Source organism: Saimiri boliviensis, chromosome 13, assembly GCF_048565385.1.
Source record: "Saimiri boliviensis isolate mSaiBol1 chromosome 13, mSaiBol1.pri, whole genome shotgun sequence".
Classification (NCBI taxonomy): Eukaryota; Metazoa; Chordata; class Mammalia; order Primates; family Cebidae; genus Saimiri; species Saimiri boliviensis.
The window spans coordinates 77,785,884-77,806,270 of NC_133461.1; the positions used below are offsets into that span (position 1 = coordinate 77,785,884).

A 20,387-nucleotide genomic window follows, 5' to 3' on the forward strand; every position below is an offset into this window, starting at 1 on the left:
AAGAAAGAACTAACTGGAAATTTTTGTAAGTCTGTTTGCTGAGGAAGCCTTTTCCAGCTTTTCCAGGGTTCAAACAATTCTCCTGCCTCAGCCTCCTGAGTAGCTGGGATTACAGGCACAAGCCACCACACCCAGCTAATTTGTATATTTTTAGTAGAGATCGGGTTTTACCACGTGGTCTGGAACTCCTGACCTCAGGTGATCCACCCACCTTGGCCACCCAAAGTGCTGGGATTACAGGTGTGAGCCACGGTGCCTGGCTCCTTTTCCAGATTTGAAGTTGCAGGGAGAGCTGATAACTCACAGAGCAAGGACTTGAGGCAAAGAGATGAAGACTCAGGTCTGCTAAAGCAAGGCCATTCCTCTGGATTCTAGTCCTTCAGATGGCTAGAATGAGGTCAAAGGTAAAGCTCTCACCCAAGTCAGAGGAAATAAATGCTCTCAAGGATTGCCAGACTCTAAAAGTTTCAGAGTTGAAAAGGGCATATAATCAAGCTATAAGCAGCCAGCCGGAAGTTCAGTGTCCATGTTTCTAGGCACAGGGTGTCTCAGTTGTTGGCATTGCTGGGCCAGCGTCTATACTTAGGGAAAATCCACATGGAAAGCCCCCTTCTCCTCTCTCCAGGAAAACACTCAGCTCAATGCCATCTGGGTCCAGAGCAGGGGCCTAGCAAGTCCTTGTGAGGGCCTCTTTGGTGCGGGAGTCGAGGATGCCCCGTACCAGCTCTGTGGCCCCAGCAGGGACTTTACCCCATGTTCAGGAGAGGAATCTGCAGGTCTCCCTCAAAGACCCTCAGGCCCCACCGTGGGCAGCACGTCCACCATCTCCTCACTGCTGTTCAAATTCTCACTTTTATTTGTGTGTCACTTTCAATTTGTCAAAGCACTGTCATGTCTACTAGCTCACCTGATCTGCGCCACCACATCTTCAGAGGACACAGAAAGGTGCTATTAGAACATTTGACAGCCAAGGAAGCGGAGAGACTCAAATGGTTCATGGCACGCCCAGGACCACAGAGCTACTAGCAGAGACCACCCACGCCTCTGCCCCTGGCCTGTGCTCTTCACAGCACACTCTGCCACACTCCCTCTTTCGTGTGAAGGCTCCCCCGGGGAAAGAGGAAAAACAGGAGTTATTCTAGGCAACGTAACCTTAAATCCAACAGCAGCAGATCAATTATAAGGAAGTGCCGCTCCAGGACATGCTCCCCATCTTCCCATCAGACCTCAGCCAGCAGCCGTGGACACCAGCCTCTGTCTCCTCCACACTGCCTCCCCCACCCTGGTTCCCACTCTGAAATAGGTCCCCCCGAGAGCCAAGGCCCCCGGCCCATTATGGCTAGGATGTGCAGCATCTTTATTCTCTGCTTCTCTAGAAACAGCTGGTTCTGCTCAACTCCCAGAGATGTTTTTCCAAGAACCCCAACACTTCCATCTGCCCAGGCTGCCAGAGAGAGAAAGGGCATCCTCAAAGACACTGAAGACCACCCTCCAGAAGCCGCCTGCACTGTCTATCATGTGACTGGCTCTGGGTGCCCCTGGTCTTGTGAAAGGGGCTGGCTCAGATGGCAAAGATATTCCAGATCTTCCTGAAGAAGACAGAAAGAGATGCTCAGGTTGGGGAGGGAACAAGACCCCCTGGGGAAGGGACTCCTCCCAGCTGAGGAGTTGATTAGAAGCAACCTTGGAGTTGGCAGGAGCCTCAGAGATTGCCTGAGTTAGTCCAAGAAACAGGCTGAGGGAGCTTGGGAGCAAGAGACTAAAACCAGCCAAGTTTGGGACAGAAGGGAAGGAAAGGGTTGAGCAGTGAACAGAAAGACAAAGAACAGGCAGTTCCAAAGAGCCAAGAATGCAAATCATTTGCAGACGCCGCCGGCGAGCTGCTGTGGGGGTGCCTGACACTGTGGGCACAGCCACTTCTACACGTCACGGTGAGCGTGAGTCCATGTGTGTGAGGTCCCCTCTGAGTCATCCCGCGTGTGTAATGATTGTATCAGTTGTGAGTCACCAGCTGTGTGTCAATCGGGGTGGGGGGGCTGTGTGTGCTCAGTGCACAAGCGCGTGAGGGCTGCCTGTACCCAGAGTGACAGTGGAATGTGAATGAGAGCCAGAGAGCTTGGGGAGCTCAGAGCACTCCCAGGGGGAAGCTGTGTTTAAAGGGCACCACGCTTCATTCACACCGTACATCACACACCACATTTCTGAACACGTTCCAGAGAAAGCCATCTGTGCCCGCTTCCTGCTGAAACCCCCTATGGAGCAGCAGTGCTGAATTCTTCAGGCTCACAGGGTTGTTCTCAGAGTCAGAGATGGCCACAATCTTACAATCCTGCATTTCAAACCCTTTGTTCTGCAGAGGGAGGAACTATGGCAGAGAAAGCTGACACAATGGTCCTAGAGTCACAGAGCGACTGGTAGAAAAGCCAGTTGTGGACCCAGGTATCTGTTGGAATTCCCTGCCCAGGACTCAGTGTGTCAGCACAGAGTGGGTCCTTTTTCATTTTCTCAGCAGGGATGTGATGACATCACTTCTTTTAACTAAAATGCACCCAGATCCTCCCGTAAAATGAAACCCTGACTTCACGTCCTAAAGGCTAGATTTGATGAATAGCTCAAAAGGAAAAGTTGGGGCATCTCTGGCCAGACGGTTCTAGACCGAGAGTCATTTGACCTATTTTCCTAGAGCCTTGCCGCACCCAGTTCAGAAGGAGTCCACAGGGAGACCTATTCTTAGGTCTCTAGATCCAAAATTGGCCAGGTACTTTGGCAGCCTTGATGCTGTGTGATTCAGAAGCTGCTTCTGAGAGGTTTGCGGATGTCTCACATAGGACTCCTGACTCGTTCTCCTGCCACCTTCCTGATGGCCATTTCACGGCCCAATTTCATGTGCCCCACAACAATGAAAAAATAAATGAAAGGAGGTAATTTATTTTAGCAGTTCTCTAATTGAGTATCTCAAAGGGTTTAATAGGTAAAGAGCCTAACCCTATTAACTAGTTAAGTTGAGGTTTGGGGATTATCGATGAATTTCAATTACCCATTCCGTTCATTCTTCTCAGATGGCTCAGAGTTGACCTGAACTTCAAAGGGATCCCTTTAACCACCGGATTTATTGTTCTTATTTCATATTAATTAAGTAGTTACTATATACACAGCACTGTCGCGGCCATTCAGTAGGCACAGACACTTCCCTTCATCCCTGGAGAGCAGAGATTTATTATCTCATTTATGGGAACTTCAAAGCCCTTTCGCTCCAATTACAGCTTGTCACTGACCATGGAGGCAGCCGAGATGCTCTGGACACATGAGGCAGGGAGAATGGGAGGGGCAGAGAAATCACTGAGCCGGGCTAGATCTGGAGCGAAGCTGGTCTTACATTTGGGCCCAGGTTCTACATTTATAAAGTGGTGTCTTTCCCAACAAGGCTCTGCTAAAAACATGCCATGGGAAAGGGAGTTGAAAGGATGCCTTCTCATGTGGCAGACTGACAGAGTAAGGGTTGGTGTAGTAAGTGTCCTTCATATGTGACACATGGGCAAGAGAGTAGAATAACCAAATGTTTCCTTGATAAAAAAAAAAAAAACCATATATATATTGGCAAGCGTATTTATGTCAGCATTATGTGTAATTACAAAAAGCTAAGAAGGACCTGAAAAATCCATTGATAGATCAGTTAAATAAATCAATCACGGTACAATCATACAATGGAAGACAAGCAACTATGAAGAAGGAGTTAGATCTACCTACATTGACCCAAAAAGAGGCACAGGATTATTAGGTTTTAAAAAAGGTAAAAGAGGGTGGGCACAGTGGCTCACTCCTGTAATCCCTGTACTTTTGGAGGCAGAGGCAGGAGTATCACTTCAGCCCAGGAGGTCGAGGCTGCAGTGAGCTATGATTGTGTCACTGCACTCTAGCCTGGGTGACAGAGCCAGAAGAAGGAAAAAAGAAAAGAAAAGGGAAAAGAAAGAAAGGAAAAGAAAGAAAGAGAAAAAGAAAAAGAAAGAAAAAAGGAAGGAAGGAATGAACGAAGGAACGAAGGAAGGAAGGAAGGGCACAAGGTACAGAATATGATCTTATTTTGCTTTAGAAAATTAAAAGGGGTATCCTATGAGTAAATATGTATGTTTATATATTTGCACATGTAAAAAAGAAAGTAGGAAAATGTATATAGGTGGGAAAATGTGGGAAAATGTGTAGTATATAAAAAATGTAGAGGGATACACATGAAGCTGGTTATAATGTTTACTTCAGAGGGTGGGGGTAAAATGGGGAAGAACATTAATATTTTTTATACTCTACGTGTTTTGCCTTATCCATGTAAGTAACAAAAACTTATATGGATAAATCAACACATATTTAAAGTTTATGCATATAAACTTTATGCTTTGTAAAGTTTATATTTACAAATATAAACTTATATTAAATGTATTAATAAACTTATAAACATATTCATAACTTAAGAATAAAATGTATTACAAAAACAAAGAGAATAGACACAATGGGCTTGCAGATGCTGACTGGCCACACTCACCCTTGGCACCTGCTCGCATGGAGGCCTCATCTACTGTGACACTTAGAGAGCTGGCAGACATCACTCAAAAAATCAAGCCGGGAGCGGTGGCTCAAGCCTGTAATCCCAGTACTTTGGGAGGCCGAGGCGGGTGGATCACGAGGTCGATAGATCGAGACCATCCTGGTCAACATAGTGAAACCCCGTCTCTACTAAAAATACAAAAATTAGCTGGGCGTGGTGGCGCGTGCCTGTAATCCCAGCTACTCAGGAGGCTGAGGCAGGAGAATTGCCTGAACCCAGGAGGTGGAGGCTGCAGTGAGCCAAGATCGCGCCATTGCACTCCAGCCTGGGCAACAAGAGCGAAACTCCGTCTCAAAAAAAAAAAAAAAAAAAAAAAATCAAGACACATTTGGCCTCTGCTGCAGCATCAGGGAACAAAACAAGGACTAAGGCTGTCAGCTCTCAGGAAGAATACTGATGTACATAAACATACGTGACATAAATTTATTCAGTGACTTTGAAATATCTTACTCTAAACAGATCAAATTAATTAAAACTAGTGCAAATTTCTGCCAACAGTACTCCAACTCCCTATTATTTATCGAGGGCATTGAAAATTGGAACACATTGCGGATCCTTAATTCATTTTCTGAATCAGGAGGAGAAAAGGGGAAGGAAGAGAGCACTCACAGTGTGTGCCAGGCACTGGGCTGAGTGCTGTGTCTGCATTATCCCACTTGATGTTTGCAATGACCCTGCGAGTTAAGAGTAAAGGGAACACACACACACACATTTACACACATGCTCACACACACACATACACTCACACTCAAGCATGCACTAGAAAATACAAAACAAAGCAAGCATTGGCAAGGAATACAAGTATGGTACTGGCTAAGCACAGTGGCTCACATCTATAATCCTGGAGCTGCTAGGAGTTTCAGACCAGCCTGGGCAACATAGCAAGATGCCATCTCTATAAAACATTTTTTAAATAAAAATCTTCGATTTTTTTCAAAGTCTCACTCTGTCGCCGTGGCTGGAGTGCAGTAGCCAATCTCAGCTCACTGCAACCTCCACTTCCCAGGCTCAAGTGATTCTCATGCCTCAGCCTCCCAAGTAGCTAAGATTACAGGAGTGAGGCACCACACCCAGCTAATTTTATATTTTTAGTAGAGACAGAGTTTTGCCATTTTGGCCAGGCTAGTCTCAAACTCCTGACCTCAAGTAATCTGCCTGCCTCGGCCTCCCAAAGTGCTGGGATTACAGGTGTGAACCACCACATCTGACCTAAATAAAAATCTTTTTTTTTTTTTTTTTTTGGAGACAACGTCTCACTCTGTCACCAGGCTGGAGTGCAGTGTCGCAATCTCAGCTCACTGCAACTTCCACCTCCTGGGTTCAAGCAATGCTCCTGCCTCAGCCTCCCAAGTAGCTGGGACTACTGGTGTCCACCACCAGGCACAGCAAATTTTTGTAGTAGAGACAGGGTTTCACCATCTTGGCCAGGCTGGTATTGAACTCCTGACCTCAGGTGATCCACCCACCTCAGCCTCCCAAAGGGCTGGGATTATAGGCATGAGCCACCATGCCTGGCCCTAAAAATTATTTTTAAAAAGAGGTATAGTGCCTCAGGGCTCAGGGAAGTAATACCCCTATGGCTGCATGGTAAGCAGCAGGCAAGGCTACTTATCAGACCAGGGTCGTAGTAATTCCAGGGTTCTCTGCACACTTAGCCAGGAGACTGGCTAGCTCAGCACTACCCGGGTTTGCTTTATCCTTTTTACAGCGCTAAAGCCCTAGGAGGTGGGACCTAATCCTAAAACGAAGGGATATGAGGCAGGACTCTCTTTACGGTAAGTGGCTGAAACCTAACTCAATCCAGCAAGGCAGCGAATTATTTGGCTCTCATAACTAAAAGTGTTCATGAGTAGATGGCTTCTGGCTCCATGGGATCAGGGGTCAGCTAATATCAACCAAGACTCATTCTGTTCCTTTGTGTCTTCCATGGTGGCTCCATTTTTCAGGCAGCTCTTTCAGGAGAGCAGCAAAGATGGCCCCTGAAATTCCATGTTGCTTGCTGCCTTGCAAGTAGCTATCCCAATGAAAAGAAAGCACTTCATTTTCAGCAGTTCCAGCAAAAGTGCAGGGATGACTTTCATGGGCCTAGGTTGGGTCACATGCCCATTTCTGATTTAATTACCATGTTGATCTGATTGCCCAGGGAGGGTCAGCCTTTCCCAAATCACATGGACTAGAAATAGGGGAATAGTCCTCCCCACCCCCTCAAAAAATGGAAGGATAGTGGCAAAAGAATATGGAAGGAGGCTGGGTGTGGTACTCACTCCTGTAATCCCAGCATTTTGGGAGGCTGAAGTGGGTGGATCACAAGGTCAGGAGTTCAAGACCAACCTGGCCAACATAGTGAAACCCCATATCTGCTAAAAATACAATAAATTAGCTCACCATTACAGATGAGCACCTGTAATCCCAGCTACTTGGGAAGCTGAGGCAGGAGAATCACTTGAACCCGGGAGGTGGAGGTTGCAGTAACCAGAGATTATGACACTGCACTTCAGCCTGGGCAACAGAGTGAGACTCTATCTCAAAAAAAAAAAATAAAGGAATATGGACAAGCAGATCACAGATGACCAACACAATGTCACATTGAATCCTACCAATAAGAGGACAAGGATGGTGACTCACACCTATAATCCCTATGACTCAGGAGGCTAAGGAAAGAGGATTGCTTGAGGCCAAGAGTTTAACAATACCAGCCTGAGCAACACAGTGAGACCTCATCTCAACTAAAAATTAGCTGGGTGTGGTGGTATATGCCTATGGTCTCATGTGATCTAGAGGCTAAGATGAAGGGATCACTTGAGGCCAGGAGGTCGAGGCTGCAGTGAGCTATGATTGTACCACTGCACTCCAACCTGGGCAATAGAGCAAGACCAAGAAAGAAAGAAAGAAAGAGAAAGCGAGAGAGAGAGAGAGAGAGAGAGAGAGAGAGAGAGAGAGAGAGAGAAACAGATGCTCAATGCCACAAAGAAAAATCAGCACTGAGACAAAGGATCTCTCAGCAAGGCAATTTTGCTTTCTGCAGAGATGGTGTTCCCATTAGCCATCTTGCCATGAGAGTACAACAAACAAAGGAAAAGCAGACATATTTATCCTTTACACATTTGAGATCATCCTTACTGCTGTGTCTGATATCCATTGGTTGGAGCCAGACCTCACAATCTAAAACTGAATCTGATTGGCTAATAACTTAAAACTTTCTTGAATAGGTAAAGGCAATGGAGAACAAAAGGATAAGAGGAAGTCCAAATAAGGAAGGGACAGCATAAATATCTTGGTTAAAGTACAAGGATGTAGAATGTACTACGTGCCTGTGAGCATGTCTAACAGTGACATAGGATAGGGCTTAACAAAGAGTTATTAGCAAAAAGCAAGAAGGCTTTGAAGAAAGTCTTTAAAACAAACTATTATTTCTAACACTTACGGTTTAGTCTTTAAAAAGAAAGGAAACTTTGAAGAGGAACTTTTCTACTTCTCACAGAAAGAAAGAAAGAGAAAGAGGGGGGGAGGGAGGGAGGGAAGGAAGGAAGGAAAGAAGGAAGGAAGTAAGGAAAGAAGGAAGGAAGGAAGGAGGGAGGGAAGGAAGGAAAAAAGAAAGAAAGAGAGAGGATGGAGGGAGGGAGGGAGGGAGGGAGGGAGGAAGAGAAACCTACCAGCAAATTGTAAACTCTGAGAATGTGAGAAGCTGGTAGGCATTAGCTTTTTGTCATTTCTTGGCCACCATAAGGCCCTAGAAAATTGTTAAACGTGATAGAAGTTCTAAAGATCCTAAGAACTCTCTTTTCCCATTGCCAAGGTTAAGGATTCAGGGAGGATGCCCAAGAACTCTGTGAAAATTCTTGTCAATAAATCATCAGTTCCTGACACCCCACACAGGACATGGGGAGTTCCAGTTGCCTAAAGAGCTGTGACAGCAGAAGCTTCTCAGTGCTAAGGAGGCTGGAAATGACCTACCAGGAGCCAAGGACATAGGATTCAGCTCAAGCTCTGCCTCTAACAAGCCATATGACCTTGAAAACATGCTTAAGTGTTGAGGGGGAGTCAGAGTTTTCACATGTAAAATAAAGAGGCTGGGGCAAAGCAACATGACATGTAAAGTTGTCTCCAGCTTTAAAACTCTAAGTCAGAGTCACGAGTTAGAAAAGTTTGTGGGTAGATAAACTTTTACCCATAGGTAAATAACTAAATAAATAAATGAGATAACAGGAGGCAAAAACAAACAAACAAACAAACAAAAACCAAACAAACAAACAAAACAAACTACACCACATCAGCCAAATCTGTGACAATTTGAGCAATAAATAAATCCTAATAGTAATGAAGTATAACCCACTAATAAATAACAATCTACAAGTTCATAGTGATATCCATCCATCCATTTATGCATACATGAAAAGGTCAAGGAAAAGCTCTTCTTAGAGTAAAATGTCAACTAGTAAATTAACAAGGAATAATGATGTTAGAAAACCATCAATGGATATCTAAACCGGTGGTTAAAAGTTTGATGAGGAACAGAATATTTAAAGTCTCAAGATATCTCCCATAAATAACTTATTAATTACAAAGTAGAAACATAATAACTTTACAGTGGTGAAACCTGAAGGCTACTACTTTAACCAGTGATCAAAAGTTAACATCCGCTGGCTGAGGGCAGTGGCTCATGCCTGTAATCCCAACACTTTGGGAGGCTGAGGCGGGTGGATCACCTGAGGTCAGGAGTTCTAGACCAGCCTGGCCAACATGGTGAAACCCTGTCTCTGCTAAAAATACAAAAAATTAGCCAGGCTTAGTGGCAGGCACCTGTAATACCAGCTACTCAGGAGGCTGAAGCAGGAGAATCACTTGCACCCCACGAGGTGGAGGTTGCAGTGAGCCAAGATCACATCACACCATTGCACTCCAGCCTAGACAACAAGACTAAAACTTCACTAAAAAAAAAAAAAAGTTAACGTCCCCAGTGTTGAAATAGGCCAACCTCATGTGTATCTTTGATACAATGTTCTGAGAAAGTCATAACATCTCTTCAGTGTCCTGCCCAAAACCCATAAACTGAATTTTTTTTTTTTTTTTTTTTTTTTTTTGATATGGAGTTTCGCTCTTGCTACCCAGGCTGGAGTGCAATGGTGCGATCTTGGCTCAAAGCAACCTCCACCTCTTGGGTTCAGGCAATTCTCCTGTCTCAGCCTCCTGAGTAGCTGGGATTACAGGCATGCACCACCATGCCCAGCTAATTTTTTGTATTTTTTTTAGTAGAGACGGGGTTTCACCCTGTTGACCAGGATGGTCTCGATCTCTTGACCTCGTGATCCACCCACCTCGGCCTCCCAAAGTGCTGGGATTACAGGCTTGAGCCACCGCGCCCGGTCTGAATTTTTTTTTTTTTTTTTTTTTTTTTTTTTTTTTTTTTTTTTTGAGTTGGAGTTTCGCTCTTATTACCCAGGCTGGAGTGCAATGGCGCAATCTCGGCTCACCGCAACCTCCGCCTCCTGGGTTCAGGCAATTCTCCTGCCTCAGCCTCCTGAGTAGCTGGGATTACAGGCACGTGCCACCACGCCCAGCTAATTTTTTGTATTTTTAGTAGAGACGGAGTTTCATCATGTTGACCAGGATGGTCTCGATCTCTTGACCTCATGATCCACCCGCCTCAGCCTCCCAAAGTGCTGGGATTACAGGTTTGAGCCACCGCGCCCGGCTGAATTTTTTTTTAAAATGGAGTTTTGCTCTTGGTGCCCAGGCTGCCAGGCTGGAACCACAACCTCTACCTCCCAGTTTCAAGCAATTCTTCTGCCTTAGCCTCCTGAGTAGCTAGGATTACAGGCATGTGCCACCACCCCCAGCTAATTCCGTATTCTTAGTAGAGATGGGGTTTATCCATGTTGGTCAGGCTTGTCTTGAACTCCTGACCTCAGGTGATCTGCCCGCCTCAGTCTCCCAAAGTGCTGGGATTACAAGCATGAGCCACCATGCCTGGCCTAACCCAAATTTAATCACAAGAAATGTTACTTAATAATTGACCTGTGCTATTTAAAATGTCAAGGTATAATGTGAACTTTTTTGCCACACACAAAAAAGTCAAGGTCATGAAACACAAAGAAGGCTAAAAAATTGCCCAATTTAACAGAGACTGAAGAGTCAATGACTATTAAATGCAATGTGTGATCCTGGATTAGATCCTGAATTGAGGAAAAAAATAGTTGTCAAGGACATTACTGGGTGTAATTGATGAAACTGAATATGGATGATGACGTGAGCATGCATAGCAACCTGCCTGGAGCTACGGTGTGGGTAGTCCAGGGACACCAAGCCTCCACGCTCCAGCTAAGGCATTCACTCCCGAGCCTGGGGACTATGGCACCCAGCCTCTGAAGCTTCATGGTACCAGGATTTCTTTCATCTTCTGCTGCTTCCCTCTTCAAGCTTTTTTATTCATTCATTGGCATAGTCTGCTGGGAGAAGCAGCAGGAATGTCTGGAAGATTCTCCAGAGCCCCAACAGTCTGCCACCCTCACCTCTCACATCTACTTCAGTTCCAGTTCCTTCCCTGTCCCCACAGGGAAAGTCCATCCTAAACAAAGAGTTGGTCGTCCTGAGGCAGTGTGAGTTCAGGTCCCACTGGTACCCAAAGAGAACTTTCAACTGTGGAGTCCCTTACAGAGAAATACTTTCTGGAAACCACTCCTCTCCTCCCTGCTTCCTCCCATCCTGGCTCAGTGCCCAACCCTGGCTCCAGCACATACCTCACCAGGAGGGAGCACTCACCCAGTTCAAAGCAGCATATCTGCCCAAGAGAAAAAAGCAAAGTTAGCCAGGTGTGGTGGCTCACACCTGTAATCCCAGCACTTTGGGAAGCCAAGGTGGGCAGATTACAAATTCAGGAGATTGAGATAATCCTGGCCAACATGGTGAAACGCCATCCCGACTAAAAATACAAAAATTAGCTGGGCATGGTGGCACATGCCTGTAGTTCCAGCTACTCAGGAAACTTAGGCAAGAGAATTGTTTGAACCTGGGAGACAGAGGTTGCAGCGAGCCGAGATCACGCCATTGCATTGCACTCCAGCCTGGGTGACAATAGTGATCCACCTGCCTCAGCCTACCAAAGTGGCTGGGATTACAGGTGTAAACCACCATGCCCATGCCCAGCCTATTTTTTGTTGTTGTTGTTTTAAGAGATGGAAATCTTGGGGCCGGGCACGGTGGCTCAAGCCTGTAATCCCAGCACTTTGGGAGGCCGAGGCGGGTGGATCACGAGGTCAAGAGATCGAGACCGTCCTGGTCAACATGGTGAAACCCCGTCTCTACTAAAAATACAAAAAATTAGCTGGGCATGGTGGCACATGCCTGTAATCCTAGCTACTCAGGAGGCTGAGGCAGGAGAATTGCCTGAACCCGGGAGGCGGAGGTTGCGGTGAGCCGAGATCGCGCCATTGCACTCCATCCTGGGTAACAAGAGCGAAACTCCGTCTCAAAAAAAAAAAAAAAAAAAAAAAAAAAAGAGATGGAAATCTTGCCATGTTGCTCAGGCTTGACTTGAACTCCTGGCCTTAAGCGGTCCTTCCACTCAGCTTTTCAAGTAGCTGGGACAAGTGAATGCCACCCCTCACAAACTAACAGTAGCCGCTCACTGAGTACCAGCCCTGTTGTAGGCATCATGCTGTAAGTTTTACAAATGTTTGCTTTCATCCTAAGGATGTCCAGGTTACAATGGAGGAAGCCCAAGCCTCAGAGAGATTTAAATACTTCTCCGTACCTCCCACAAGATTTTAAAATGAAACCCAAATGGATTCACAACTAATTATATTTTTCAATGAAGAAATGTAGAATATTTGTATAACTGCAGGAATTGGAGACCTGCACAGGCCAGACTCTGTACTAGAAGACATAAAAAACACAGATTTGACTATATAAAATATAAAATATCGTAAAAGACACATTAAACAAAACTAAAAGACAATGAGAACTGGTAGCCCATAAAATAAGAATTGATATAACAAGAATGGATAACCCTAATATGCAAAGATTGCCTACAAATTGATTAGAAAAAGACAACTAGGAAAAGAGGAGCCATGTACAGTGGCTCATACCTGTAATCCCAGTACTTTGGGAGGCCAAGGCAGGAGGATCACTTGAGTCTAGGAGTTCAAGACCAGCCTGGGCAACACGGTGAGACCCCCATCTCTACATAATTTTTTTTTTTTTTTTTTTTTTTTTTTTTTTTTTTTTTGAGATGGAGTTTCGCTCTTGTTACCCAGGCTGGAGTGCAATGGTGCGATCTTGGCTCACCGCAACCTCCGCCTCCTGGGTTCAGGCAATTCTCCTGCCTCAGTCTCCTGAGTAGCTGGGATTACAGGCATGCGCCACCATGCCCAGCTAATTTTTTGTATTTTTAGTAGAGACGGGGTTTCACCATGTTGACCAGGATGGTCTTGATCTCTCGACCTCGTGATCCACCCGCCTCGGCCTCCCAAAGTGCTGGGATTACAGGCGTGAGCCACCGCGCCCGGCCAACTCTTAAACTTTTGAAAAGTGTATAGGGCTGGGAATGGTGGCTCACACCTATAATCCCAGTACTTTGGGAGGCTGAGGCACCTGGATCACCTGAGGTCAGGAGTTCAAGACCAGCCTGGCCAACATCGTGAAATGCCATCTCTACTAAAAATACAAAAATTGGCCAGGTGCAGTGGCATACGCCTATAGTCCCAGCACGGACGGAGGCAGGCGGATCACCTGAGGTCAGGAGTTCGAGACCATTCCACCGAACATGGTGAAACCCTGTCTCTACTAAAAATACAAAAATTAGCTGGTCATGGTGGAACATGCCTGTAGTCCCAGCTACTTGGTAGGCTGAGGCAGGAGAATCACTTGAACTCAGGAGGCGGATGTGGCAGTGAGTGGAGATCGTGCCACTGTACTCCAGCCTGAAGACAAAGCAAGACTCTGTCTCAAAAAAAAAAAAAAAAAAAAAAAAAAAAAAAAAAAAAAAAAATTAGCTAGGCATGGTGGTGCATGCCTATAGCCCCAGCTACTCCGAAACTGAGGCAGGAGAATCAATTTAAAGCCGAGAGGCGGAGGTTGCAGCGAGCCAAGATTGCACCACTGCCCTCCAGCCTGGTGCCAGAGCAAGACTCCTTCTCAAAAAAAAAAAAAAAAAGAAAAGAAAGAAAGAAAGAGAAAAAAAATCAGCCAGGAAGAAAGAGAAAAAAAATCAGCCAGGCATGGTGGTAAATACCTGTAGTCCCAGCTACTCAGGAGGATCACCTGAGCCCAGGAGGTGGAGGCTGCAGCGAGCCATGATTGAACCACTGCACTCCAGCCTGGGCAACCAGAGTGAGACCCCGTTTCAAAAATAAACAAATATCTCACTGTTATACTGAAACTTACTTCATTTAATAAATAAATATAATACATAAATAAATAATACATTAAGAAACTTCTTCAAATTGAAGGATCACTATATATAGTTGCTCAGGTTCAACACTGCACAAAGGATCCAGGTGGAAGGTGTGTGTAGTATTCACATCGTACATGTCGGGGAATGAAGGTATGTGTGGAAACTGCAGCCCAAGTTCTGAAGCTACAGGGTAGAGGCCTCCCCTACTTAAAATCCACACCATACTGTGGCTCACACACACACTCAGAAGCGCCTGTATGCACATTGCTGACACTCTCATATGCACCACTGTGCCTCTCCCAGCCACACTTCAGGTGTCCCTACACTCTTGGAGACCCAATTCCTTACCCTTCCCCACTTTGAACCTGGTATAACCACTTTACTTAATGGAGGAATTCAGATTAAAGCAACGGTACAGGCTGCTGGGGACATCCATGCCCTGGTATTGGAGGGCAGGGAGCATGAACGATGAGAGTGTGGCATATGTGTGCCCTCAGCCAGGAAGACTGCAGTGCAGATGTTCAGGAAAGCTCTCTGCTGGGCACAGCCAGGATAAGGCTGCCACGCACAGTTGTTCAAGCTATGCGGTAATATACTAAATTTAACACAATTTTACCTGAGCAAGGGGCATTGTTTTCCAATTTGCACAGAGATGCCATATGGGCAGACAGAAGCCCCACTAGTAATTGACAGAGACAGAATCCAATCCCAGGCCCTGCTCCATTATCAGCTGTATGACTTTGGAGATAAAAATTGAATCATGGATGTTACAGCACTTTTTGAAAAGTCATAAATATAAGATATCGTTATAAACAATTCTCCAGTTCTCCAGCCAGCAGACTGCTGGAGATCATCTAATCTGTTCCCATTCTCTAGGCATATGAGAATACAGGCCACTGGGAGAGATTCACATCTGTGGTTTCTTCAAAAACACTGCAGCCCACAGTGATCTCTAATTTTTCCATTTCTATCACATTTAGGTCTGTACCAGGTATTTAGAAATCAGGGTAGTTTACTATGTCAGTAGTCTTTCTTTGAGTGGGTAAGGTATATATGTGTGGAATGTGTGTGTGTGTGCATGTGTGTGTCCTCAATAATACCTGAAACTCCCAGAAGACAGACATTACCCTTCTTTGCATCTCCTGTAGCACCTTACAGGTATTCATCAACTGTTTTCCCAGGTATCTTATTCTTATTCTTATTCTTATTCTTATTCTTATTCTTATTCTTATTCTTATTCTTATCGAGACAGAGTCTCACTCTGCAGCCCAGACTGGAGAGCAGTGGTGTGATCTCAGCTCACTGCAACTGCTGCCTCCTGGGTTCAAGCAATCCTCCCACATCAGCCTCCCGAGTAGCTGGGACTACAGGCACGTGCCACCACCCCCAGCTAATGTTTGCACTTTCAGTGGAGACAGAGTTTCGCCATGTTGGCCAGACTTGTCTCAAACTCCTGACCTCAGGTGATCACCAGCCTCAGCCTCCCAAAGTGCTGAGATTACAGGTGTGAGCCACTGTGCCCAGCCTAAGATATCACTGCCCCTGTATTCTAGATTTAAACAAATGAAAGCTCTTCTAATAGAGATGAAATTAAATAACATATAGATGACGCCTAGAGAGTACTTGGTCTACGATAGATGCTTACAAATATTTATTTCTCTTTACTCTCCTTATGATGCAGAAAAGATAAGAACATTCATTCAACAACATTCATTCAAGGCCATTTGTTAAATATCAGGCAATGTGCAGGGTATTGAGGATAAAATGATATGTAGAAGTCTTTCTCGAGTTTTGTGGGTCATCTGGCCAGAAAAAAATGGCCTTGATTGTGAACTTCCACGTTATGTGAAATTGTAAACAGGCACTTTTGGATGAAGCATAATGAAGGGATAATTGGATGTATTCATGATTTTCGAAGGTTGGAAGCAGATAGGAGATGGCAGTTCGGAAGGTGATTTTTTTTGTTGCTGTTGTTTTGTTTATTTTTAGGGAAGGTGATGTTTGAACAGGTCTTGAAGGATAACTAGGAGTTCACAGAGCTGAAAAGCTACGAGAGCACTATAGATAGAGGAAGCAGAATAAGAGAAGCCACTCTGAATTTTTAAAGTTAGTTGGAAAATAACCACCTTCTTGAACAGAATTATGACTCAATGCAATGCCAGGGAAATGACCCCAAATCAAAATCAGCTGATTGGAAGAGAGAAAAGCACTTCAGACCCAGACCCTCCATCCACCATGCCACCCTTATCCCACCCTTACGTCTCTTCTGGGCCTGACACTAGCCTTTACCAACTTGTAATTTAAAGGTGTTTGTGGTTTTCTTTCTTTCTTTTTTTAATGGAGTCTTGCTCTGTCACCCAGGCTGGAGTGCAGTGACACAATCTCGGCTCACTGCAACCTGGGCTCAAGAGATTCTCCTGCCTCAGCCCCCTGGGTAGCAGGTATTACAGGCACCTGCCATCACACCAGGCTAACTTTTGTATTTTTAGTAGATATGGGATTTCACCATGTTGGGCAGGCTGGTCTCGAACTCCTGACCTCAAGTGATCAGCCCACCTCGGCCTCCCAAAGTGCTGAGATTACAGGCGTGAGCCACCTTTGCCTGGCCATAAAGGTGTTTGTGGCTTTTTAAAGTATGCAAGTTATTATATTCCTTTATCTAGAAAAGAACTGTTTTTAAAGCCAAAGACTAACAGTTACAAGCAGCCTCAGGGATTTATTTTAAAACAGAATTTCCCCGAGGCCTGGAATTTGGTGTCTGGGTTCCAGACTTGGGGGTAATTGTTGGGCTCCCCTCTCAGACCCTGCCCTCCCACCCTGCACCATCTGTTCAGCAGGGCACAGCTTCCCAAAGGTCTGCCCGGTCCTCTCCTGGTAACCCTACCTGGGGAGAAAAGCTGCTCCTCTGACCCACCAGATCAAAGATAGAGCCCAAAGTGTTTACAGTATCAGCTTTCGCACCCCAAAGGGAACGGCTGTATTTTTCTCTATGGCTACAAAACCTACGGTGGCTTTGTCAATGACCGGCCCTGTTGGCACCTCCAGGCACAGGAGCCCAGCTGCTGCCCCAGCTCAGGGAGGAGGGAGGCTGTGGACAGGACGCCCAGCTCAAAAACAAAGCTATCAGCCCTATCTCTTCAGGGTACCAGCCTCGCCCTCACACCTGCCAGGCAGGGGCCTTCTCTTTCTCAGTTAGCTTCTTTGTCTGCCTGGTTCAGCACCAGGCACACTGGAGACTCCATGGCTTTGTGGTTTACCGGCAGCCAAGTTTTGTGACAAGACCTTGAGATCTGGCCTCAGGAGATCTAGGTCGTACTCTTCCTCCACCCGTGACCAGGTGCCTGTCTGAGCCTCAGTTTTCCCATCTTTAAATGATAGTAATCATCATATCTAACCAGGTTGCCTTTCAAGGCTGTTCACTCACAAGGGCAGCATCGTGGGGCAGCAGAGGCAGCGCAGGGTGGAGGCTGAGGGCTCAGCTCGAGCTTAACAGGAGCCAGGCTGTTATTTCCTAGTTATGTGACCCCAGGCAAGTTATGTAACTTCTCTGATGCCTCAGTGTTCCTCATCTGTAAAATGGGATTATAAGAGTTCCTGCTTCACAGGGTCATTAGGAGGATTAAATGAGATCATGTTTATAAACAGCTTAGGGCAGCATCTGGAGCATAATACAGCTTAGCCAGCATCTACGCTGTGGAAGGTGTGTGTGGGGGGGAAGGGGTTACAGAGATCAAAGACACCAAGCTCACAGCATGGTGACTGCGAAGAGAATCAAATGAAATAACAATTGCAAAGGCAAATCAGGTCATTAACCCCAAACGCACACCCCACTTCAAACATCGTGTGTGTGTGTGTGTGTGTGTGTGTGTGTGTGTGTGTGTCTCCACTGCATGCTGTGATACCTGCCTCTCTCTCCAGCCCCTTGGTCATTACCCTCCAGCCACACCAGACTCCTTTCTTGTCCTGGAACCTATCAGACTCTTTCCTGTCTCAAGCCTCTGCTGTCCTCTCTGCTTAAACAGTGGCTCCTGCAGAGAAGGCATCAGAATTTCCCAGGAGCTGATTAGAAATGCACATTCTCCAGCCCCTCCCAGACCTCCTGAATCAGAATCCCTGGGGTGGGCCCAGCAAGCCCGCTCTCTAGGGCACAGGTGATTCTGATGTGTGCTGAAGTTTAAGAACCACTGGCCGAGAACACTCTGTAAGTCTGCTTTTCTTTTGCCCGGCCCCTCCCTCATAGAGGAATTCCTTCTTCTTCCTCTCTGAAGAGTGCCTGCTGCCAAAAAACGTTTGTGAGATGGCCTGGGTTTTCTTTGTTTATTTGTCATTTATTTTGGAAGAAAATAGAAGTCTCTTTAAGAAGCCAGTTTGAAACATCTGCCCCATGGGAACAGTTCTGGATGAAGTCGGAAGATCTGGAGGCAGCGCAGTAACACACATAGGTTTTCTCTCCATTCAGACATTTCAGAGAAAACAACGCACAGAGGCCTAGAGCAGGTGAACTGGCTTAAGTAGAGCAAAACTAAGTCATGTGGGGATATTTAGCACCTAATGTAAAGGCAGAAATGTCAAAGATGTAATTAACAGTTATATTCTAATCTCAATAGTAGCTAAGTACAGACTTAACCATAAGCCTGGATATAACAAATAACCCCAGGAGAGCCAAAGAAAAGTAGAAGGTTGCTGCTAAAACATTTATGTTAGTGATACCTAGAAAGGTGGGTTTTTTTTCTTTTAACATAACATGTCATCGTGGTTTACAGACGAAAAATGAAACTTCACCAACGTATGGCTGTTGCCTAAATAATTCGTAAATGCCTGTATATTGTAAATTGCAAGTATACTGCTGACATGTGTCGGTCTGCGTTGCCCTGGTGGACATCACCACACTCACCTGACAGGCAGCAGCTACCTTCCAGTAAAATCAAGGAATCTGAAAGGAATGGAAAAGGCTATACATGGTGCCATTTTATAGAAGGAAATGCAACAGGGTCACAGACCAGGAGGAGAGCAGCACAGGCTGGCTGGGCATGGAGGAAGGTCCAGGCTGTGGCTGTGCACAAACAGACCTCCTCATCCAGTGCGCCTCTGAAGACATAATGCAATTGTGCAGGGCAGAGAAGCCACAAATAGAACAAAGGGAGGAAAGGAAAAATCAATACGCAGTAAGAGGAGGAACGGAGCCCGCCGCGATGTCTGAATCTTGCTGGCAAGAAAAGGAAACAGGTGGTCTAAGTGCGCAGCCCTTCACCCCACACTGCAGTGCCCAGGCATGGACGTGTTCCATGGATCACTCACTGAGAAGTCTTCGCAAAAACACTCAAAGGCAGACACTACTATCCATCTTCCACACATTGGGGGACTGAGAGTCAGAAGCTTGTTCAAATTACTAAAAAAAAGCACTGAGATTTGAGCCCAGGGTCCCAAGCTCTTTCTAAGCCACCATAGCTGCCTGGTCTATGAGGCCACTCCCCGAATATGAGCCTCAGCGAGTTTGGGAGCAGATGGGACCATTTACCTGCGTTATGGAGTTGGTTTCCCCAGGCGAATCCACCTGGGAAACGGCCTCTGGGGAAACTTGACTCCTTCCCCTCCCTACCCTGCACAAAGCGATGCTATCTCTGCAAGCAGTCAGTGGGAGAGCTGCAAGTGGCCTTCACCAGGGCGTCAGGAAAGGGACACCTTTCTCCTTAGCTCTCTGTTCCCCACTCTTCCTGGAGGGTGTGTTACAGAGAAAAGGGGCACTCAGAGAAGAGAAATGACAGCCTTGGGGGTGCCCAGCATTAGAATCCGCATTCATTCGTAGTTGGGCCCTTCCCAGGGGTAAGTGGGGACTCCCTTTTACTGCTCCACACCCTGAGCCCCTGGGACCCAGTAGAGCCCCCCTCCCTCCTTTCCACCCTGCAGCATTTTTCACTGGAGAGTAAAACAGAACTCAATAAATCAAAGTGGTTTCCCCAGCAACCGTGGGAGAAAAACAGGTTTACTTACGCCAGGTAAATAATGCATGAGCTCGGGCTGAGAAATACAGTGACCAAGTTCATGTTACTAACAGGTTCACTGAACCTCCAGGCTGGGCTTTGGAGCTGCAGTCTCAGGGGATAAGGTTGCAGTTCCCCGCCAGGTCCTCCTCTCCAAAGGAATCCTTTCTGTATTCAGGCTTTTTGTTTTTTGGGCATTTTTTCCTTTTACCCTGGTCTCACTGTGCTATATCCTCCTCCCAAAATCAGATTGCCTCTGCCTTCGACAGCCAAGAGCCTAGGCACCCATTCTCTCAGAGACTTCTACTTTAAAGACGGGATTTATGGGGAGAGGCTGGATTTAGCAAAGTCAGGCTGGCTCCCTTGTCTCCTCGGGTCTGTCAGAAGGTGGTTGGCTTCCAAATCCATTCGGTATACC

At 46.0% G+C, this 20,387-nt stretch overlaps 1 non-coding gene across 1 annotated transcript; it reads left to right on the forward strand.

Moving 5' to 3' along the window:
• Positions 1-1,608: 1,608 nt before the first annotated feature.
• On the forward strand, positions 1,609-18,166 carry LOC101043487 (uncharacterized protein LINC03042). The gene is made up of 3 exons (XR_005577715.1): positions 1,609-1,931; positions 14,865-14,972; positions 17,907-18,166. It is a non-coding gene; the product is annotated as an uncharacterized protein LINC03042 (transcript).
• Positions 18,167-20,387: the final 2,221 nt, after the last annotated feature.